Raw genomic sequence first — 25,226 nt, 5'->3', positions numbered from 1 at the left:
ATATAGTTAGTGCCTTGAGTAAAAATAATGCTGCACTGTGTGTTTATTCTAACCATCACTGTTCTGAAACATAGAAAGATGTTAAAAGCAGCAGTAGAGATACGGAAGCAATCTTGAATTTCACCCTTTTTCTTCTTATTTATGGGTGTTGCCAAAGAATTCAAGCAATAACTGGTTAAATACCAAGAATAGAACTGATAAAAGAACTGTAGGCTCATTTTGGAAGAAAGAAAAAAGGGAAAAAATGTAGGCTCTTCGAGATTGTGCATGCTTTTGAGAAGTACCTAAAATTATAGGCCATATAGTAGGTACTTTAATCCACAAAGAAATACTGTCTGAACCAGTAAAGTCCTGTTTATGCAGAAACCCATTATTTCAAAGTTAATAGGATAAGAATGCTGAATAAATTGTACATCAACATTATCCATTCTTCAGTCCATTTTCCATGTCATCACTTAAAACTTTGTAGTATATTTTGCCACTTAGTTGACCTAAAGGTAAACTTCTCTTGAATCTGTCTGTGTTGTGATCAAACTCTTTGCAATGGGAGTTTTAATGGAAATTATTTATTTCAGCAGTTCTCTTTCTAAAGAATTTAAAGACTCTCACTTTCTGGAACTAACATTGTCTCTGTATGTATTTCTTCCCCTTGGAATCAAATGGAAATGCTGTTGACATGCAGTGCAACAGTCAATTTGAGACAGATTTAGAAGGGAGAATTTCAGGAGCTGCACTGAAATATGGCGGAGTAGGAAAGGCAGCAATCCTCCTGGGAACTGGTGTTTTTAATGACTGGGAGAAGTCGGTGAGGACACTGAGCAAAGCTTGTACATCCTAGTCAGTATCTATTGTATCAAACCAGGTCTGGTTTGTAAACTCTGGTTTCGAATCCTTGGTTGTCTGTGAAATGCTGTGTGGGCCTCTTTTTATTGAAAAACTTGCTTGATTTGGAGGTTGGAGGAAAGGAGGGGCAGAGACTGGGAGCTGATGCTAAACATTGATTTTACTGTAACAGCCTGGCCCGACACATCGCTTAGGAGAGACTCGGTAATTATTCTATTGGGTTGCTTCCCCAGGCTCAGGATTCAAATAATGTAGGCCGACTATGTGGCAAAACAGGATTAAAAATGTATTTAAGGCAAGATGCTCTCTGGGCTAAATACAGACCCACTGCAACTTGCCAGAAAAACAGCGAGCCAGTGCAGAGAATTCAAGAGGGAGTCTGTCTGGATTTAAGTGTTGACCAGGCTTTGGGTTCATATATCAGCTGAAGGGCTGCAAAGAAAAGTAGCACGTCTCAGGGATCCTTTTTGTTTTGTAAAGATTAGTAACTCCCTGGTGTTCTCTTTAGTGTAAAGATAACCGTGCTTAAGAAATTACTTGGCTACACTTGTTTTCCTAGCCTGTCTTCCTCATTGATTTTGAGTAATCTTTTCAAACAAGACATGAAATTCAGAGGGAATATATCTTAAGCAGCCGGGTGCTTGAGGGAATTAAATGCTTGCTGGTGATCTGAGGCAGTAACAAGGCAGAGCTCCAGGACAGAGCAGTCACCCTTTGGCATGCGCCACTCCAGGACTGGTCTCAGCCCTGTCCATGTTTGGCTGGGTGTTGGAGCACTGGAATCCAGAGTGGTTGGTGTCTCCCTGGAATAGGTTTGCACCAAGTTTTGTCACCTGCTGTGTATGAAAGATGCCCAAAAATGCAATGGAAAACACTTAAGTAGCAGACTATGAGCATGTGAATCAACCGCAAGTTGCAATTACAAATTACAGAATCAAAAATTGAAGTAAAGGATTTGTGTGTGAAGGAAGGTAAAATTCTTATTTCTTTACACATATGAATGCTGTCCATCAATGATATTAACACCAGCAACTGGTGTTGTCTTCAAGCAGATATCAAGGAAGAATAGGAATTCTTAGATCCACAGGGTTCAAATGCTGTAATGGAAAAGATAAATGTAGTTGCTCTCCCAGCAATGTTTTACTAAGCCTTTGTGACTTAATAAAAGCCAGAGCAAATATTCATCCTTGCAGTCTGTTGTTTCATAGTGCTATGATGCTCAGTTCCTCAGAACTGGGTGCATTTCTGAATCTTATTCCTTGAAGTGCACCATTCATCCTTGAGAGGCCATAAACTTCAGGAGAGCTGGCAGACTTCAACCTGCCTCAGAGTCTGCTCTTGTAGTGCAGGCAGAAGTAGCTAAATCTGAGGGACTGCTTCTGTGTACTTTCTTTGTTTGATTTGGTTTGAACTCCAGGATGTAATCAAAAAGAAGCCCCATGGAGTTTAGGAATTACTGAAGAAAGCAGAATAGGCTCTTATTAGCTGAAAAATTAACCATGTGTAACAAGTTTCTTTTAGGAAGTCTATAACAAGATATTACTTGTGAATGAATGTTCTTGATTAGCAAAATACCCCATAATCACAGGAAAGTTAGCAGGACACATGGGTTTAGCCTTTCTCCTAAGGTCTCTTTTTAAGCACCTGATACTATTCTCTGAAAGCACGCAAGATAAGATATAATCAAAAAAATTACATGGTAGCCATTAAAAGTCTTTCACAGATACATTACTAACTTTTTATATTGATTTCAGAAAGGCAATTATAATTTGGGAGTGGGGGAAGGGAGGAGCAGGGAGTAGGTATAAAATTTTACTAGGAAGCCATCTGTATTGTGCTGTTTAGCATGTCCAAAACATGTTGATGCTTTGACCATGAGGCAAATTTCGAAGGTAACCAGTAGTAGTTAGCACTGATCACCTTGGTAATGGTATTCTGAAATGTAAGGGAAAACAGGCATTATGAAGATTTGATAAGTTTGGAAGTCTTTTTAGTTGGTACATAATTTTGTGTCCCGGACAACTAGAATTAATCAGGTCAGGGTTTCACACTTTGTCTCTAATACACTGAGTAGTGTATCATTTGGAAGACATAATTGTAAGTCTTCCACTTTTGCACATTTGTATCTTTTCATGCTACTGAAAAGTCAATTACTTACTGGTTTTCCATTCTCTTATTAGCAGTTTTACTATATATATCCTATTTAAACTGTTTTTGAATGGTGAATTTGCAGTTTAGAAGAAAAGGAGTCAGGAAAACTAGAAAATTTTGCTAAAACAGGATTTGATGTAGCTCAATAAAAATAAACTTTCAGTAAGTCTCAAGGTTTGTAGGAGACTCAGAGCCCAGCCATCACAAGGGCTCCACAGTCAACATTTTGTGCTGCTAGTCTGTTTAGAGGCTTTGAGGGACAAAAATCAAGTCTTATGTGACTAATCTTTATACTGCCTACATATGGAGAGGAAAACCACTGAAAATGCATAAACATTAACCTAGCTTTTCCATGTGATGGGCTCATGTCCTTCTTTCCACTGAACATGGCCCAAGCAGAAGTTATATGGCTCTTGATTTCATTTTCTCTCTAACTTTTCTAACATTTCTTTGGCTGACTAAAATACTCCAAAGTACTAAATCTTCTTGACCTCAGTTATATACACTGGTGATGGGAGATGAAGCAGACAGTGAACTTCTGTGCTAAGGAACATGAAGGATACTGTTCCTTCCCTCAGTGATCTTTCCTGAACTGTTGCTGTCTTCCAACACATAGTGTCAACATCTGTAAAATATTGCAGGCTGATAATTAATGAGTGGGATAAGTGCTGATGAGCCAGTCCCAAGATGCAAGTCAAGAGCCTGTTTCCTATCGCAAGAATTAAATATGGTAAAACAGTGCTTCATTCAGCTTTGATATTAATACTTTCATTTCCAGCACCATCCAAAGAGCATCCTTATTTGGTAAACTGTGGCTAACACAAAGTAGTTGTCATTTTTTCATTAAAGAATAATGTATGCTTTGATGATCTTGAAGAAAAGCTAAATATACTTTTTCTTAAGCTACTTATTTCTAAAATTAGAATCCTTCTCTAATGGATATTTTCACCCAGTGGCATACTTCACTCATTTGGCACTGCTTGTTTCTTTTCTATTTAGAGTTTAGATCAGGGACAGATAGGGATAGTTTAAATGTATTCACAAGATGGGACATATTTATACTCAGATACTTCAATCTGCATTAAAAAAAACCAAAACACACCCAACAACAAACCAAGGAGCAAAACCCACCAGAACTCAGGAAGTCATGCTTCATTGACAGTTTCTTCTCCTTTCCATTCTCCTGTGGATGCAGGTGTGTTATTCTTAGCAGGACTCGGGGTTGTGTGATTTAACCAGTTATTGGCATTTAACGCTGCTGCAGTTTTAAACTAGAAGATGTTTGATGCACCAGGCCAATATGCAAGACAAGAGTAACAACTGTCTGTGCTGCTGTTCCATCACAACTCAGCGTAGTTGGAAAAGAAACCTTGAGAGACAGAGACTGCTGGGCCTCTGGGTAACTCTGCTTTTATCTTTCTTCCATTCTGCAGATTTGTTTTGCAGAAATATTTTGCTTTACTGAGTATTTTCTCCTCAGTATATGGAAAAGACTTCTCTCAAATGAAACAATTCAATAGGGATGCGGAGGAGTTATGCACTGTGCACAGAGATGAGATGCTGCCCACCACAAAGGTGGAGGCAACACTTTCTAGACAGTCTTGTGCATTTTGTGCTTCCAAAGGGAGACTAATTTATTCCCTTGAAAATGGAGGAAGCTTTTTGTTTGAATAAAAGCAGTCCTTTGAGTATAGTACTCTCTATCTTCCTGTGAGCACAGTGGGAAGGCCTATGGAAAGAGCCACATCTACTTAGTGTTCCTTAACATGAAATCTCTTCTTGTTACCTAAATCACCATCTATTTGATCTCATTGATGGAATGAAGTGGCAAGCATCCCATGTCATGGCTCCTAAGATGGAATTTTTTTTTCTGGTGAGAAAGGCAGTTTGAAGTTCATCTAACAGCACTCACCTGAAAGGTTTTATCGTCTCTGCTGTCACCACTGAGTAGCTACTCCCTTGACTAATTCACCAAGGCAGCAAACTTTGATAAGTCATCACACAACTGTTTCTTTAAGGTACCAAAATATATCTACTATTAGGAAAAAAGAAGTCTATAATTTTTCAGCGTACCAGTGTTTTAATTTTGATAATCCAATAAAAGTGATGGCTTCTACTTACTATGGAAGTAATTCTCATTTAACTTAGATGGGGATGGGTGAGGTGTACTCCCATAAGCAATCTGAGATTTGTATTTCCACGTGGGAAATACATCTTTTTGCTCAAACCTCTGATGTTTAACCATACACCTGTCAACTTTCCTTTAAAACACTCCATTTGTACCATTTTGGTTGCAGTCCTGGAAGTGGGTGGTTGTGATTCTCCTTGTTCTGAGCAGAACCCAGAGCAGTCATATCATCATTAGGTAATGACACCCTAGAGTTGACAGGCTTCCAAAATCTTTTTGGTCTCACAACTGATACAAATCTTCATAATTGATTCGGATTGTGGGACTGGTAATACAGCACTAAGTAGCAATTAATGCTAACATTTTAGTTTCATTTCATTCTGTCAAATACACTTGACATTCTTTTTATGTGTGAGATTTCCAGGTATAAAGCCATGTGTCTCATTATATGCCTATTTGTCACCTCCGTTCAGATTGCTGACACAAGTGATGCAGGTAAAACCTCCCTATTCTAAATTCTTTTAACTCACTGGTTTTGCAGGAAGAATTTATGAAAGATGTGCCTATACTTTCCAGTAAATCAGATCAATTGCCACTACTGCCTCATTAGGAGTAAACGCATGGGGAAAAAAATTATGCTTCCATTTAAAGTAAAAATATTTTTTTTAAATGCCTAAATAAAGATATTTCCATTGTTGATGTGCCACTTGGAAACAGAATCATATTTCATTGTGAATTATATGTGCTTCTGCTGTTTCAAAATTCAACAGTTATATCTGTGCAAATCAGGCTGGCATTGGTGCCTGGAATCCTAGCAAGCCAAGCCTCCCATACAGATGTGCCATAGGGCAGTTTACATTTTCCTCTACTATTCTTAAGCTAGGCTGAGATTTTTTTTTGGCAACTCACTAAACATATTCACAGAGCATCAAATTAATAAAAAATTATTATAGAAATTTCTCATCTTTCAGGTGTTCCATTATTTAGTGAACGTATATTGTGTTTGATTAAGATTCAGTCTTGGTGGCCCATGATGTATCAAAAGGTTTTTTTAGGACTGCTGGGTAGATACTGTAATCATTTGATCACTGTGAAACTACAGGTTGTTTACTTACTGTGAAACTGCTGATGCTCTAGCAAAAGTTTCCAGTTTGAAGGAAAAAAATTAACAGCCTATTCAGGGTATTAATACATGTGTTGTCTTTTCTCTGTTTGGAGAATTCTCTGGGAATTTTTATGCATATGGTGAAAAGCACTGCTCTTGCTATCTACTCATCTTCCGTACATTGGCTTGGGGATGTATCTGGGTCAAATAGGACATGACAGTTTCAAAGAGCTCTTAAAAGGTAAACCTGTGACATGACAAGTAGCTTAAGAATGCCTGATCCAGGAGGGATCATGAAAAGCCTCTAATGACTGCAGGAATCCCCACCATTCAGATTTCTGTCTCTGCACTATAGGTAGTTTCACATGAGCTGAAAGGCTACTAAGAGGACAAATGTTTAAAGATTCGCTGGTGTCAGTCCAACAGACCCTGCTGTGGTTTTATTGAGGAACTCCTCCAGCCTCAGAGGAGACTCAAGTGCTCCATGCAGAGCCTCTCCTCATCCTCTGAATACATTGGGCACCCTTTCCTGTGGGTTCAAAAAGAAGGGGGCAGAAGAGCTGGCTGAGGCTGGTCCTTCCCTCACCCCGCGCTTCTTCCTTTGAATTGGTGTGTGGGCTGGGCCAGCAGGACTCACACTGCTGAGCCTGGGGTTCAGGGGTCTGGTTATGAAAATAATCTGAACAGGGTTACCTGGGCAATGGAGAAAATAGCTATGAAGATTTCCCAGGAAATCTTGGGAAATTTCTACCTCAGTTTCCGTTTTTATTTCAATTTTTGGAAGCTGAGCAAGTTTCAGTAGGTTTTGTCATTTATTCAACTGTGAAGTGCAGCCAGGATTGGGTGAGCTTTGGGATTCCTTAGTCCCCTCTTCATCCATCCATTCATCCACTCCTTTGTTAAAAAAGAAGTGGTAAACTGAAACCCCACCATAGAGCACTGGAACATTTGAACATCCAGAACCTGAAATTAGACCTAAAAGCCTTTTTCCTTTTTTCTTTTTTTTTTTCTTGTCGTCGTGGTTGTTGTTGTTGTTTAAAGCACACAAGCTGTTCTTTGAAATATTAGTTAGCACTATTGCCTTGTGCACTTTGAGAGCCTTCAAAATGCAAAAAAACATTAACATGCATTAAATAATTAATTAAAAGTTAGTCTTGATCCATTGGCTAGGCATTTTCAGTCTTCCAGTAATTCATAATTCTGTTTCCTCAGGATATGTCAATTCCCTAAACTTTTCAGCCTAGCCTGCTTTGTGCCATGTCACTTTTCAGTGTCTTAAAGAAGGAAAATGTTTCTTTCAGTGTTACCGAATAAGTGACTGTTAGTGGTGGGATCATTAAAGAGAGACCATGAATATGAAGGACACTGCTGTAGAGCTTTTTGTACTCTGTATTTGTATCTTTGGCAAGGTGGTTGGTGTCACAGCTTCATTATGACCTTTTAAAGTGTATTGTGCAACATGAATGAGTCTTTTGCAAATGTACACAGGCTGTGGTGGAAGAGGGGGGTGAATAAATACATTATTATGTAATTTTTAAGTCTCTCTAATCTCTTTCCTTTTTACGCAAGTTTAGCAATTTTACAAAACCCCATTTGAGCTAAATCATGTTAGAAAGAGCCTAATAACAGCTTTATTTCTTGTTATTAAATCATATTTCATTTAGAAAAAAAAAAGGCACCACAGAAACCTTATTAAATAACGCTGTGATGCAACAGTTTGGGACTCACTGGGCTCTTTCTGTGTAGCGTGCAATTGGTACCTGCCAGCAGAACTAATTGAATACAAAAGAGATAATAGAGGTCACAGCATCTGTGTGTGTGCCTAGCTGTGTGTGTGCATATCTACAAATGTATGCACACTGATGTTATAAGCATGTATACATACCGTGGTGTACTACTGATACAGCATAATCCTCTTGAAAGCAAGATTCTTTTCCCAAATGATCTCTCTTGCTAGCATTTATCAGTTTTATTCTTTTAATGATTGATACTTTTTCTATGATGTGCTATTTGGTACATAGGACTTTATGGATTTAACAGTTTTATTAATTTGAGAGGTTTCCTCTGCACAATAAAACACCTCAGTATGACAAAGGAAGTATCATAAATGAATTGATTTGTCACCTATCAGAATGTAATCCAGCAGTGATTTCATTATTGTGGTTATTTCCCTTCAATTATCTGCAAATTCAAAATGTGACATAACATCCCTGTATCAATTGACAGAGGAATAAATGCAAATGTGACTAGGGTTCACAAATAACCTTCAGATTACTGGTGCTTCGTATTAATTTTTATTCCTTAAGGAACAATATTCCTTGAGATAAACATTTGTTGGAGTATTGTAAGTGAGCTTTGTCTCCCCAGGAAACAACAGAGAAGTTGTGATAAAATTTCAGTATTTGAGCATGTAACACTGATGTTACGGAGGGCTGCATGCATCCAACATGACATGGTTTCTCTTTAAGACACTTCCTCATACCTGTCACTAAGTGGGGACAATATGTACCCACATATTGTACAAATACAAAATGTTCTTATCACTGTGAATATCTAAAAATATATAGGATAAGTTTTTCAGCACACACAACTGAAGTTTTCAAAGCTTGTAGAACTGACATACAACCAAGATGCTGAATTCTCTCAGGTGTCTTTGAAAGTCCCAAAGTCTATGGTTTTATTCACATATTTACCCTGAAACAGCTGTTTATAAAAGTGATTCAATTTTGATCCATTGTGAAGAGGTAATTTAAGCAATCCTGTGCTGAGATGGACTTGGAACTTGTTACCACAGCCCATGGTAGTGACTTCTTAAATGGCGAATTTTTAAACATTGAAATCATCAGCATTGTGAGATGCACTGAATTCTCTGGGATTTTTATTGCCCAGAAGTCTGGTAAAAAAATTATAGGATCATAGGATCATGTCTCAGCAGAGACCATGATTAAACAAACACAATTATATGTTTTAAAATTGAATAGACACTGAACTAACTTCCTACTGCCATAGACCCAAGCACTTGTGAAGGGAGGTTATTCCTAATGATATAAAGAGTTTGAAATGCTGCAAGGGACCAGGGGAAATGGAGATTTGCATTTCTTCCTTCTACACGAGTGTAGCTTTTCTGCCTTTCACCAGCTCTCTTAAACCTGAGAGCAAGGGAGTGTCACAGAAGATAGTAAATAACCAAATTGTCCTAAATTATGGTACCAGTTTATTGATATTCCACATTTTAATCTTTAAAAGCATTGAAAATAACTAAAAGTAAATAAAATATCTCAAGTAAAATATGAGATAGAAAGCATCAGGTCTGTTTTTCGAGGTTGAGAAACTGGATGGAATTATATAGGAGCACATGCTACTGGAACACTGCACTGCAAATATACAAATATAGCATTTTATCAGGCCAGAAAAACTGTCAGAAAAACAGGTGTATTCATGTCAAGTAATTCTTTCTTCCTGAGCTTTGCTTTCATATACTGTATGTGGTTACACTAAATTATTCATGTACACTAATTCTAGGTTTCATTCATGAGTTTGCAAGATGAATGAGAGACAGGCTCAAACATGGGAAAAATTAATAAACCTGAAATAAATTCAAGGTGAACAAGTATTCCTCCTTTCTACCTTGACTGTTTCGTTTCCACCCTGACCCGTGATCACTAATAAAGGTTTACCATATGTTTGGCATTAAAATTGGCTAATATGTGCAAAGCATATCTTTCAAAGTAATTCTGTGGCAAGAGTGTTTCCATTAGGCTGTGTTTACACAGGGGGAGGTTTCAAGTGTACCTGCAGCAGGCCAATACATCTGAAAGCTTACAATTTGTGAAAAAATGAGGAAAATATGAAAGTGCCTGGAATTTTCCTAGTATCCTCAAAATGTGTTCATAATCACACATTCACAAATATTCAAAAGGTTGATGATTATCTCCTGGTCTAATATTTCAATTTTTACTCTAAAGAAGACATCGCTGGTCACTCATTTTGTTTCTATTTATGTAATACTGTAGTATGGCTACCCAATGGCACAAAAGATATCCACTGTATCTAAGTGATCATAACAGATCTGGTCAGAATCACCTAAGAACATACACCTCTTTTTTATCTTTCTTTTCTTTGTGTGTGGTTCACATGTTTTATGTCACATAGCAAATAGTTAAATGGTTTATGGAAACAAGGAAAAAGGATAATTTATTTCTGTGATCTGGTATCACTGAGTTTCCTTCATTTTCAAAATAATATCAAACAGTATGAATTTCATGGAGGCAAAACTGAGAAAAAAATAAATTGTATGAGTTAGCTTTGCTGGCATCTCAGCTAGAACAGTATCTTATTGCTCTCATTCAACATAACATTAATATACATATCTTTACAGAGAAACTATCTGAAAATATCAAAAAATGAAGTTCTGAAATGCAGAGTCCAAGCCAAGATAAGTTTTCATTATGAAGGATAATAGTAGCACACTGGTGTCTCATTGTTACAGGCCATCAAAAAACCACAAATGTGGAAAGAACAAACTTAATATTGATTCATCCTTTATTCACTCACAGCAGCATCAAGATACAGTTCTGACCTCAGTTATGTCTCAATAAAGCCAAATTAACTCAGCAAAATTACACCAATTTTAAGCCACAGTGGGATCAAAATCCCACCTTCGGTGTTTGTAACACTGAGTTCTAAGCAAAATCTTTTCAAACTACTTCATCCTTATCGATGTACTCATCTTTTCATTTGCTTGAACGGTCATCTAACATGATGAATAACATCTAGCACATTTCTTTATTTGTTTATTATTTTATGTATTAGCATTTATAATGATTTGTTATTTGTTACTTTTAACACTAATATCTTCTTTTCGTTTTAAAAACAGTAAGAATTGGCTTATTTTTTCTACATATGGGACACATTACAGATCATACAGAGAAGTAAAAGCAATAGAGAAGAAAATAACGAAAAATATAATTCCCATTGTGATTACATAATCAGTTGTGATGTTCTTTGGTACTCAAAATATCCAGTTTCTGGCTTTTGGATACAAAATCTGCTCCAAAGAAACTAAATAAAACACTGACCAGCCCTTTGATATGAGCTGCAAATATCAAGAGGGCTGTTTGCTTATAATCATGTCATTTGTCATTAGCACTTCTCCAGCTCTTAAGGAAATCCTGGTTCATGTAAAGGGAGGTGTCCAAGGTAAATTATCAGCTACCTACAGAAAAGCAGGACCTGCAAAAAAAAGTTTTATTCAGCTGACTAAAAAAAAATCTGTGAGGGCTGATAAGTAACCTCCCATGGGAAAATTCTCCCTACGTACTCAAATGTAGTTGTTTTAAATTTATATGTTTGTTTTGTATAAAAGTAGACAGATTTAGGTACCTCAAGTAATAGAATACACTGCCATCTACCTTCCCTTCAATAAGTCATAGCAGTGGGTAATTCTCTTTCTTCTTAACTATATTGTATTTGCTGTCCCAGTTCCAGCTAGTGCTAAATAACCAGAATATTATGCAGTGTGTGTGTTCACATATTTTCTTGGTAGCTTGGTAGAACGTGACTCAGATGTTTGCTCTGTTCTTTATGCACGTCTCTCAAATCTCAAAGTGACTTGACTCTACAGTGTTGGACAATGTAGTGTCCCCTATCTCCCTGTAGTGTTGGACAGCTTAAAGAGAAAATGCTAACAGCACTTAGAATATTCTGTAATCCATGAGTTACAATAGTCTGTTTAAAATGGACTTGTTAACTCAAGTCCTATTTAGAACTTTAGCTAATCTGGGTTTCCAGAGTCTTTTGACTCATGTTTTACTTTTGCACACAGTTCCGTCTTCTGATTGCAGCATGAAATTAACCTTTCCTTTTCATTTGAATTAATTACATCAGGAATGTCTATAAGAAAATAAAGCAAATCATTTTCTTCCCCACAAAGTTCTTCTGTGTCAAATGAAAGCAAAGGAGGTTTGCGCTTTTAATGCAAAGAAAAAAGTTCCTTTCTGTTCAAGCACAAACTTGGCTGTTGTTTTTACTGGTGCATCAGATCAGACTGCAAACTGAGGTGCTGGCACAGTGGCAGCTGGGGACCAGGCTTACCTGCAGCCAGTCCCCAGCACAGGGGCCAAGCGGCCCTGTGGGGTCTGCAGATGGGAGCAGGGATGTGGAGGTAAGGCCAGAGGTCAGCTGGAGTCCTCATCACTGGGTGATAAATGTGTTCCTGAGCTGCCTGTATTTGTCTGTGATCCTTGTCACAATCTCATGGTAAATTTACCCCTGGTAGATTATAGTTTTTGGTGTCCTCCACTGTACAGTGAACAAATGTCACTATGGCTCTCCTGTGAGGCAGAGGAGATAAGTGTCCATGATTAATGATGTGGACACTATCTAGCAGCAGGAGCCCATCAACCTGTGACAACTTTCTGTTCCATGGGCATTAAACTCCTAAATGCTGTCACAGTCCTGCAATAGATTGTAGCAGACAGCCAGGAACAAGGAACAGGAAGGAGTTTCATAACCCTTAAGTAAATGAATTTTACTAGTAGTTATTTTTGCCTCCATTATTTTTTTAGACCCAAAAAAAGTGTTTAGGAAATGCTAATTTCAGCTGCTCCCCAATCTATTCAGGAAATACCAATTGCCTTCTGGCTGTTCCTAGAGAAGTGTGATCATAACTGTGCTTTCTGTTTGCTATTTTATTTGTTCACAAACATCAACAAAGGCCAGTGCTTCTCTGAGATCAGGGCATTTATTTACATAATTTCTGCAGGAACATACAGCTTTGGTCCTGGCTAGGTTTGAGAGAAACAGTGGCTATTTCTTTCTCTTCTAAAGTCTCAGAATTGGCAGATTTTTTTAAAAGACAGATTTTTTTTTTTCTTTCTACAGATGATCTTTTTTAAAATCAGATAGTGCTGTCAAAAAAAAATGGTAAGAGTGGAAACCATTTTAAAAAATCTTGACAACTTAATGTACTTTGAACAAAATACTTAGAATTTGCTCTGTAGCTCTCGCTCCCACGAATACACAGCATGAGGAAGCTGAAGCAAAGTAAGCAGGTGGGGATATTAAGGGGAGACTGTCTGAGCATTGTTAAAAATCCAGAGCTGGGCAGGGACTGGGGCCTGGGGCCACTGTGCCCTCTGTGCCCACCTGCTCACAGCAGAGCTGCTGCCACCTCAGGGCTGCTGGGGCACCTGGCTGTGCCTGCCATGGACAGGGCCAGGATGAGTGCTGTCAGGAGAGCAAAGGTTCCTAAGTCTGAGCATTGCCAGATGAGGAAGAAATGCTGAGGAAGAGGAGAGATGGCAAGAAAGGGGAAGTTTTGGCATTTGTCAGAAGTGGCTGTTGGTTTACTTTGCTCTGGGAAGAGAAGCTATGGGGGGTGGTGTGGGTCTTGGCTCTTTGAGTTCATCTAGAGAGCTCCAGCTGGGTCTTGATGACACATGAGTTTTAGTAAAGACCTAAATATGCAGCAAAATCTACAGCCCCTTCCTGCTGGTCCAAAATGCTCCGAGGTCATGGGATGCAGCACAGCTCCCAGGGATGCTCCCTGCTCAGGACACAGCTGTTTCTCCTCCTGGTGCTTTACACGTTTCATTTCCAATCATAGCTCACAGTCAGCAGGGCAGTGTTCCCTGAGAAAGAGTTAATCTCAAAAGAACAACTTCTCACAACTGGGCTCAATAGATTCCTAGCTTCCCTAAGAGTGCAGCAATGTGCAGTTAGGCAGCTGAGTTTTCTTTTAAGTCACTGTTTCGTTTTTCCGCACAATCTACGTTTTTTATTTATGTGGTACAGCTGTGGATGAGCACTGCTATGGAGCATTATATTCCTTCTCAGGTGTGAAAAAACAGCTGTGTGAGTTATGAATGTGTCATCTTCACTTGAGCGTATTGATACATCCCATATGTTATTGACTTGTGAAATGAATACTGATTGTAAAGAAGAAACATAATGAATAAAATAATTCAGGAAGATCCTAGCAGTAAAGCCTGCAAATAAAATTGTACCATTTTTTTCCAAAGCTCCGGAAAAACAGTCCTACCTGCAATTTTGATATTTTAAGTGCAGAGGCATATATTCAGGGGTTTTCTACTGATTTGCCCCAGAATGTTCATTATAATACATCACAGCAGAGAGAAAGGAGAGAAGGGAAGAGATCACATTCCTGTAGCTTGTCATGATTATTCGTACCTTCAGTAAAGAACTTGAAAGCAGACTCAGAGATCCCAGCACTCCAAAGCTCTCTTTGGGCAGGAGCACTGTAAGAAGGCTGGGGCTCAGCGCAGCAGTCCCCAGAGCTATCTGACACATCGCCTACCGCCGGCATCAGTGGCACAGGGCCCCTTTGGGAGTTGCACCTGCCAGAAGCTACCCTAGCCTCTAATCATTTCTTGATGCATGAAAAGAAGTGTAAAAAAGAAAACTTTCTTCTGTTTTTGCAGCCTCTCTGGCTGCAAGAAACTATTAGAGATACATTCTCTGAGGCACTGACTTGTTTTGTACCCTTAGGGACTAAAAACCCAAAGACCCTGAAATTGTTCACATACAATAAGAATAGAAAAGCACCTGCTTTTCACCACCAGAAAAATCCTGTACTTGTGCAAGTTAAAACTGAAACAACAACCTTAGATGCTGAGAATTCAGGGAGCTTTGTATGTATACTCCCCATTACTCAAGAAGACTTTGACAAAAAGACCTTTGACCTCTTGGAGGTCTGGACAGGGGGTGGAACTGGAGTCATTCTCGGTGCTTCTGGAAGCAGATATTGTTGATTACTGCTGTTGGGACATATTAGCACAATAACAATATCATGCAAAATTTAGAGAGTGTGAATTTTGAGTGTGCAACACAGTGGCTCCCTAACCCTGTCTGGACTTTCTGGGGACAGAGCCAGCAATAATATTGCAGTAGTTTAGTAAGGAGGCATCCAGATTGGACTGCTGTTGATAATAGGAGCGTAGAGGGCTGAGAACTGTGGCTTATCCTTTATCAGTAAGTCCTTTTAGGAACTTATGATGGCTGCAATGTGTTAGTTGCCCCAGACCCTGGGTGACAGGTTTGTTTTGTTGCACGGAGCACAGAGAGCTGGGACATGGAGGCTGACTCTCACAGCAAAGGCAGCCAGTGTAAGAGAAGTGCTAGAAATTTAGAGGAAGAGACTGTGTGAGGGTGTTAAGCCAGGAATTCCTTTGATTCTGTCAATCAATTCTAAAACGATGTATTCACATTTCTAAAAATGCAGAAGTGACTTGGGTGATTTTGGGGGAGGGGAGTAAGTCAAGGTGAATTATATTCCTTCTGCCGCAGTGTAATTCCAGCGTCCTTTCACAGTTGTAAATCTCCCTCAGAAAGCTTTGAAATTCTTTTTGAGTGTTAAAAGCTTGGGTGGTCAAGGTCAGGTGAGTTCCTTCCTCCCTCTTTCCCCAGACAATGAATACTTTTAAGAGGCCTACCCTTCTAGTTAGGTTTCGTTATCTGCACTTTTTATATCCCTCTCCCTACAGGAAACAAAGCAGCACATACAGCCAGCTAGGGGCTCCACTGGAGGACTGCATAATTCCTAACACGGATTTAAAAGGGAAAAATCCTCCTTTTCTTTCCTTGCGTATTCCCAGCAGACATGATCAATATCTAGTGCAGCCACGCAGGCGTGGATCCATTCACTCCTGAGTGTGAGGACAGTATCTTCTGAGCCATACCTGCGAATATCATGTTGCACAAAAAACAAGCACCTGCAAACACCTTCCAAAAGAGTAAAATGCTCTGATTTTAAATACTAAAAATCTTTCCTGGGCCATATTCAGGTCCTGCTCCTTTCTAGTTTTTACTCATATGTGTCCAGTTTTGAATACCAGCTTTGATTTGGGAAAGAATAGCACACACACTGTTGTAGATAATAGGACACACTGGGCATTTTGGCAGAGAGCAGCTTGAAAACACTGGCTTGCTCCAACAGTGATTTTAAATGTACAGGATGATGTTCTGAAAGGAAGTTATACCTTTACCATTGGTTACCTTAAAAATTTACTATATGCCTCTGTAAAAATGCCACAGATAGCTGTGTTTCTCAAAGGTTAAACTACAGCCTGCAGCATATACATCATGTTAATTCCTTTAATTTTTAAAATTCTTGTCTCCCTTCATTGTCTTATATTGACAAAATTTCTGTACCTTTGAAAATAGAGGTCTGATTATTAGAACCCTTCTCAGTCAGGTCTTGAGATGCTTGTTCATATTATGAAATAGGGCCAAGGTTTAATCACAATTACCTGCCATGCTGAATATGATTTGTTCTGATCTACACTGACAGGTCGGTTATGGTCATCATTATGTCAAGTTCCAGATACAATAACATTTCATAATGAGAGTAAGTGCACAGACAGTGGGTTTTAGCAACAGAGTGCACCATTTGTTGTACGTGTGGGAAGAGGTATATCAGGGCACTGTATGTACTAGGCATGTAGAAGGAGACAGTAAAAACTGTGAATGTTCAAACCCTTCCTGTACTTTATAGCAAAATGCCCATTTAAGGTGAGATTTTATCACCACCACACTGGTTTTAAGAGGTCCTGTTCTTCCAGTGGGGTTTGAGAAGCAGGAGCATTTGTGGACACAGCAGGTATCTTCAAAAAGACAAAATCACAAAGTGCCCAGGTTTCTGGACCTCTTAGAAAGACATCAGAGCTTTTATAAGAGGTGGAACAGTGCCAGAACTACCTGTCTGCAGGATTTATTCTCAGCTCTACAGAGGGTCCTACCTTGTAAATCTAAACTGAATTAAGAATTGGATCCTAAATTCCTTTGGTTTCAGCAAGACTTTGGATCTTAATAACCCTATATTTCAGGATTTTAGTGGTGGATAATCTAACTTATTGAAGAATCTTGTCAGTTATGGCATCATGCCAGTAACTGATCAAATCAAAACCTTCAACTTCTTACATATATCTACAGAAGAGCCTTTTTTCCTCTCTTTTTTTTCTCTTCCAGGAAAGAATCCAGAATATTTACAATATAGATAGTGTTGTTTTTTTCAGTTCTTCCTTTCATTTTTCAGGTGTCAAGATAGTTTTATCTGAGCCTTGATTTTTTCTTTCTTTGTGCCTAAGAAGTCTTCCCTCTCCTACCAAGATCTTAGTTTCTATATGGGCTGTTATATGTCAAGGCAAACATCTGTTTCTTAAAGAACATTATAAGCCAGGTTTATCATTTTGGAAGATGTGGATTTCTGAATGTGTGGTGCTGGCATGCATGTGCACCTCCCAGTCGCAGAACTCCTCACCTACAGTACGTTTTTGAACTGGTCTGTGCAATGAAGTTGTAAGAACAGTCATCATTTCCACAGCTGTCATCCCCTATTGTATCGATGCACAGCACAAGATAAGTTTGAATAGATCTCTTTCAGCACCTCCTGAAAATTAAGTTCTTCCTGTGGAGAAAAACCAGCAGTACTCAAATTGATATTCTGGGATCTAAACTAAACAATTCCATGATTTTATGGGATCCGGATGCTCAGACAAAATCATGGCATATATAAATGAGCAGGCCATAAACACTTACTACACATTGTTTATGTTTGTGGTTGCTCTTGTCTAAATTTAGATCTCATAACCTGGCTGTCATTACCTGCCTTTATTAAAAACTGTGAATACTTTTGCTCTAAGTTTACTCTGGCTTTAAGTAGGACTGTTCATGGTAACTATTCTGCACCCTAAACAGTGTTTTAGTGGGACTTAGTCCCAGGCCTAAAGTCAAGGACATGTTTCAGTGTTTGAGTGACTCAGACAAAACCCACTATCTTCCTAAGTCAAGGTCAATAGCACAATATGATCTGTTGGCATGAAAACCATTCTGACTTGCCCAAAGCTTAGCCAGCCTCCTGGATTAGGTCGGTTTGAGGCTGATGGTACATGAAAAAGAAGTTCTATGGTCCACATCCACCTCATATGCAGCATGGTGACATGAGCTGAGCGCAGTGTGTCACACCAGTACACAGGACCCAAGCTCCCACCTCTGACCTGGCTGAGAGCCACCTTTCCCTCTTGTTTTCTCTGCCTCACCATGCAATTGATGCTCTGTGGGTGCTGTCAGCCCAGTGTGGAGGCAGCCCTCCCAACCCAAATTCTCCCAGCAACTCCCATCTTTGATTTCCCTGGGAAACTGCCGACATCCTACTGTGTTGTCAGGTCATTTCTAATTACTGTAGAGTATTTGCAAGGGAATAGAAGAAGATATTTCTGCTCTGGGTGTGCAGAAATTATAGAAGCTTAAATCGTACAATGGAAAGGGAAATCCAGGTGTTCTCCTGATGGCAGGAGGAAATTCCAAATGCCAGTAAAGCTATTTGTGTGGGAGACAATAATTATGGGGTTGCTTCAGTTTTCCCTTTGCTTCACGTAATCATTTTGTGCTTGCTTCTTTGAACTATTGAGATGTTGAAGGCAAAATCTGAGTAATTTCCTCTTCTGTCATACCTAACAAGACAGTAGAAAATGTATCACATTTTTAGGATAAATAATAACCGCAGCAGCTCTTAAAGGCTGGTGTCCAGCTAGTAAGTGAACCACAGGTTAAAAGCTTTGCTGCACTGCCAAAGATAAAATGCATCCCCTTTCTGGTATGTCTCTCATGCACAAGTCAGAGTGCAAATTCCTCACTCGAATGTATGGACAATTGAAAAGCAGGCTGGCATTTGCATAGAGGGAATCAAGTATGGAAATTCTCAGTATGACACTCAGAACCTGCTAAAACAAAATGCCCAGTTGCAGTAAAAATGTAGATGGCCTAGGTGACCGTAGCCCTAATTTTGTTAAAACCATGTTTAAACAGGTCATGGAATACTTCTACCATTCCTTTTGCACCCCACATTTCTGTCCTTAGCTTCAAGTGGGAAATGTCATCAGCACCTCCAAGTATATAAAAAAACCTTGCCTGTTTCTACTGCTGGCAGCTTCTTTAGTCTGCACAGATGGGGCACTTCTCTCTGAAAAATCATGCCATAATTGCACAGACAGTCAGCTGTTGTGATTCTGTCCTTGCTGCCCATTTCCCACTCCCTTTCTGCCGGAAAAGATTCCCCTTTTCTGAAGCAGTGTGAAGAAATTCCTCTATTTCTACTGAAAATGAGAAACAGTGAATTCTTTAACTCATTTTTCTTCAATGGCTACTTAACTAACTCCTTTAGACAAAGATGCCACTAAATGGCAATGCTGTCTTTGCCACACCCAATCATTCAAATGTTTGGAAAGAGGCTGTTTCAGGAAGTCTGTCCTGCTAAAGGGGGCTGCGGTATTCAGTGTCCCTCGGAGGCAGTACACACCCAAAAGATGCTGCTTCATCCCCAAACGTGGCTGTCAGTCAAGAGTTTCCTCCACTTGTGCACATGGAGACCCATGTTCTGAGACTCTTCATGAGCTTTGGTTCTTTCATTGTAGCTGAAAACCTCCTCCCCAAGGTTTCTCTTTGTTTTCCTGTGAGTTAGGCAGTATCTAATTAGACACTGGTAACAAGGGGCAAACAAGTAGGTCTTTGCACAGCTGCTCATAACTCACTAAAGTTTGCAGAAAGGGGAGGAATGGTTCTGTGGCTCCTGGGAGGGACCACGGACCAGAGACACTGCCAAAGCCCACGCTGGTAGAGGCAGGAGTTGCCTGCTCTATGTGCGCCCCAAAGGAGCTCAGAGGCACCAGGACACGTGTCTGGCCCTTCTGAACGCAAGCTTAGGAATAATGAAATTTTGTTTCACTCCAGTCTGTGTCTGGAGGCTTTGTTTTTTACTTTGTTCTCTCATTTGATTTAGTTGATTTAGTACAACTGAGAATTTCTGGATTATCTTTCTCCTAAGCATGAATATTATGTAATTGTGCCTGCACTTCTGTGACCTTTCTATGGCTTGTTACAGTTATATATATATTTTACTATCTCTTTCTTTGCTAGGTTCCCGGGTTGACAAATTATTTGCCTTTTTTAGGGTTATGTTTAAATGATATATGCATCATTTGCTTGAACAAATGTCTTCTGCAGTTTTGAAGGAAGGGCCAGAAATAAGTGAACACTACAGTTTCCTTATCCTTCAAAAGGCCATTGGAAAATCGTAAGGAACTCTGTTACTGCTCAAACTAGGAAGTTCCCAACAAGGTGGTTTCTTTTTCATGTTGAAGAACTTTAGGAAAATATCCTGACCAAAGATTAAGCAACAGACACTCTGGGTTAAAGTTACTCAGTTGCCAAAATATTTTTTCCTTTCCATTCCCCATGACAGAAGCTTCTACTGCACTCAAAATTTTAGATAGCTAATGTACAATCCTCAAAAAAAAACCAAAAAAAAAACCCAACAACAAAAACCCAGGAAAATAACTGCCTGAAGAATTTCCACTGGGCTTTAAACAAATGAGGACCTGTTTTAGCATTTTGTTTTGTTTTATGATACATGATTTCAAAGGAGGCATAGGAGTTCCAGGTAGAAAATTCAGACAAAATAGTTGCATCTAACAAAGTTACTAAGACTTTGCAATTTTTTAAGTTGGTTATAATCCAAGATTAACAGCTCATACATTTTTTAATTATTTCTCTGTGTGATATTTGTGTTTTCTCTTGGATTGATGTTTTGATAAAAGGGATTTGTGAAATTGGTTATGTTTCTTCATCACAAAAACAGACGTTCTCTTCAATTCTTTTTAAAACTGTGACAAACACGTTAATCTATAAAGGTCCATCAGTCCTGAAAATTCCTATATTAAATTTTAAAGAGTAAAATTTTTAAGGATATTTCATCCATGTTTCATATCTGTACTGAAACCAGAAGTCAGAAGTGCTTAATATGCTTAGAGATCTCATAGTAATTGGCTCTTTTCTCAAACTTGGAGGGTTTGGAGCATATGTTTTTCAGCTTGAGATAGATTTTCTTTAATCTGGTGCTAAGGTGAAGTATCATGTAACAGCATTAATGTTATGATTTACTGGAGCCCATTAAATCCAATTCATCATCTTATATATTTCCATTGCAAATTGGGTGTCTAGCTTCCTTTATAGCTCAGTTTTCAAGCATCTTGAAGTACTGAGAAAGCTAAACTGCTCACATGATTTAAATACAGGAACTGAGCAAACTTTTAATATATTTTTAAATTTATTTTCACGATTATTTGCCTTGATTGAGGAATGAACTTTAAAATGAGACTGTAGAATACCTGCCCTTAAGCCTACTAAAAAAGTCTTTGTGCCCGTTCTTTATCTGGCATGAAGAAATTGTCACTGGCTGTTTGCTAGTCCATGATTTTTAGTTTTACTCCTTCAGGTTTGTCGGTGAGAAAATTCCAGCAGTAAATTAAATAATCTGTCTGAAACTACAAAGCTGGTAAGAAGTGTTTTATCCAGTTTTACTTGTCATGATTAAATTTGAGTTCAAAAAAGATGTGAAGTCAGTATGTGATATCAGAGATTTTTTTTAATACACTTTTTGGTGCATTTATTTATAATAAAAGCATTTATGTGTATTGCAAACCCCTTAATAAAAAGTCTTCAAAGGTGATGATTTAAGTCTGATCAGCACTTGTCCTTATCTTATCTCAAAATATGTAGTCAGAGGCAGTTCAGTATCCCAGAAATTCATAAATGTGCATTCATAAATGAAAGAATGATACCTCTTGGCAGTCTGGGCATTGACATCTGTGGTTTAGAACAACTCAGAGAACCTCATCACCGGGGCAAATTCTGCAGCTGAACATTTCTGTATGTCAATAACAGGAGCAATGGGAAGGCTTATATAGTTATATGTGAAAAGTAAAATAAAAATAATGGAAAATAATATTGAATTTATGCTTTTTCTTCACATAGAATGATAATATTTCTTTGCACCGTTCTAAGGTAAAAATATTTTTTATAGAAGGGTTATTTTCTCTTGTGAATCACAAAGAGAACATATGGGGGCTGTTAAGGAAAAACTGCAGGTCTATTAAATTTACATTCATATCAACATTAGCATTAAGACTTTGGGACTCATTTCTCATTTGCTACGATTCAAATGTATTCCATATTTTACAAACACTTCAAGGCTGTTTTTTTCTGCCAGAACTGTGAAAAGTGCCCAGAGGGTAAACAAGAATCAACAATTAGCCTGTAGCCAAAGCCTCCAGCCTCCAGTCTGGATTAGGACTGTTGAGAGAATGTCTGTAACAAGTCCTCAAGATCCCAGTCTTTTCAATGTATTATTCAAAACTTGTATTACTATCAAATTGATAGGGAGAGAATGGCTGTTGGAGGGTTAGACATGAAAGTGCCAGAGCTTGCACCTCCTTTTCCGTATTTGTAGGTAACTTTCTAACTTTTTGAAAGAGTTCTAGCAGACTTTCTTGAAATCTGTTTTATTATTCTACTGTACTTTGGCTGATAGCTTGTGCAAGTGACCAATAAACCACTCAAGTCAGCACAGGTGGTTTCTGACAGCAGGATCTGACATTACCTGAAAGTGCTGTGACTGAAGGTAGTGTGCTTTGCTAATAAAAACCTGGGGAATTCTAAGGTTAATAACTGAGTCTAGGCCCAACCAGAAATATATTTTCCATACAAAATATATCCTCCATTGTTCTTTGATAGTGCTTTTACCACTTAAGCTCTGCTGGAGCAGTAGAACTCTTGAGTCCTGTATCTCCATGTGTCACTTGGCTGTGTCCACCCATGATTCTATGAAGTCAGGATGAGCATAAATAGCTAACAGCATGTACTATGCTTCCCTCCTTGGAAGAATTATAAAGAAAATAGGCAGACACTGCCTTGCCCAACAATTTGCTCTTGGTTCTCTACCCAACCCAAACAGCCTTTCTCTGGGATTATCCAATACTTCAGGAACCACAGAGGTTCAAAATCTCTTGTACCAGAGAAGAGTTGGGTTGGAGAAGAGATCTCTACTATCTCCACATATGACCAGTGAAGATGTCATCTCAGCACTTGGGGTTAGTAATGTTTGGTCAGAGCAAGGATTAAAGGATTTCAAAATCCTTCCCAATACAGGAAGAAACAAAAGGGTTGGAGGATTGATTATTTATTAATTTAACGTTTTTTGTTTCTTTGTTTTGTGTGGGATTTTCTGGGGGGCTTTTTTAGATTTTTATTGAGAAAGTAAAAAGAATTAAAATAAAAAATGGCTTAAAACATGCAGGTCTTACTTCAGCAAGTGCCTTAAGAAAAGAAAAGTATACCCCAGCACAAAAAAGCACATGTGCATTTTGCGGTCAAACCTCCTGAATAATAAAAGCTATAGACCTTGACCAAATAATTTCAGTGACATGTTGTGTAAATTCTCTAGCTCCTGAAAACTCCTCAATATTTTGGAAGAAAGTAGCAGAAAATAGAGGACAACTCTGAGCCCTTCATATTTTAAAATAAACTCAGTTTCCTCCTATTCATTTCATATTTCCCACATGAGAGACGGAAGCCCTATCAAGTAAGTATCCAACCACAATTTAGAGATTGAGGTAGGAAATAAGTAAAAGGGACTACATTCCTGTCATTTTCTGTTGCTATGGTCCTTCTCCTCAAGACTGCATGAGATGTGATGCAGAATATACCAGATAGGGCCCTTGTGAGAATAAAGGAATTGAATATTGCAAAGTGGTGCAATGGGAGCCATATATAAATGCTAAGATAAATACAGATTTGATAAATTACTAGCAAAGGCACTGGAGGGAACAATACAAGATGATGCAGTCAGGCTTTTTCATCTCACTTTCACGACCCTTAGAGAAGACATGGCTTTCCAGAACTCTGCACCTGAGGCAAGATGTTTTAGTCATTTTATACATAATTACCCCTTGAGACCTCTCAGATTCTAGGATAATAAAATGTAGCTCTGGGTCTTCAAGTGTGGTGATATACGGATGTCCATTTCAGGATAAGAAAAGATGCAATAGGTCCACATTTCTTAGCTCTGATTGCCACAGCTAATGTGTGTAAATGTACTGAGAAAGCATGGTTTTTGTAAAAAATTCAGCTGAGCTGCACCTCCCACTCAGCACTGCAAGGGTTCGCTCCCAAGGCTTCCCACATGATGGTAAGGCAGACAGGCAAGTCGTTGGGATTTGCACTGAAGACAGCTCCTATGGAGCTGAGGATTTCTCCCAGCTATCTGTGCTGAGCAGACATTTACCTCAGCTTTATGTATACTAGCACCTAAAAACTAATTTAAAATCAAAGATTTCAGGCAGCTAGTGAAAGGAGAATAGTCATCTTTGCTCCTGACATCCGTGTTTCTCAGAGCTGTTAAGCAAAGTGATAATTTGCTACAGAGGAAGTATACCAGATAAAATACATTTTTACAGGAATATCTTTATTAAGGAATACCTCTATAAAAGCTATTTTGTCTTGCATCACTTTGCCTGACAGAAATATTACTTACACTAAAATCCTTAATGTGAGATGCCCTATAAAAAAGTTGTTTAATTTAATAACATTCATTGTATTAGTTCTCCCTAAAGTAATCACATTGTTGAGAACACACTCTGTGTTCCTTTATTTGATCTGGGAATAAAATTATCCTGTCTTTACTTTAGTATCTCCTTCTTATTCTTTCTAGAATAAATAAACATGAAGCTGTCACTGCAGAGCAGGCACTGCCTCTCCCTGTTATAAACCTTTTGATTTCTGTGTTGAGAGAATTTTTCTGCACAACAATCCGTTTAGAATATGCTTGAAGCACTACATTTTCTTGCTTTCCTGTTTCCCATGTAGATACATGAGTAATCACAGAGAGTTCCTGCTGTCCCAGTAGATTATATGTCCTATCAAGTTTTCTGTCCTTCTCATAGAACTGATCAAGCTATTTATCGTGAAAAAATTATTTAATATATCAGGTACTAATTTTAGTATAATTATTATTACAGCAACCAAAGCCACCAGATGGGATATTTGAGCTCTTTTATATCAGTAAAATATACTGCAGCCCTCTGTTCCATAAAGTCTTGGTTAAAGGGCTTGATTTGTGCACAGCTCACCTACGTGGCCAACAGAGCT

The 25,226-nt window shown here is 38.6% G+C and overlaps 1 long non-coding RNA gene across 2 annotated transcripts in view; it reads left to right on the top strand.

The window, feature by feature from the left end:
• LOC108449664 overlaps positions 1-25,226 on the top strand; it is a 146,555-nt gene that overhangs the window by 98,806 nt on the left and 22,523 nt on the right. The gene's annotated exons all lie outside the window — the stretch shown is intronic.

This window comes from Corvus brachyrhynchos, unplaced genomic scaffold (assembly GCF_000691975.1).
Source record: "Corvus brachyrhynchos isolate BGI_N302 unplaced genomic scaffold, ASM69197v1 scaffold279, whole genome shotgun sequence".
Lineage (NCBI taxonomy): Eukaryota > Metazoa > Chordata > Aves > Passeriformes > Corvidae > Corvus > Corvus brachyrhynchos.
Note: the sequence above shows the minus strand (reverse complement) of the source record. Positions and strands in the feature narration are given on the sequence as shown.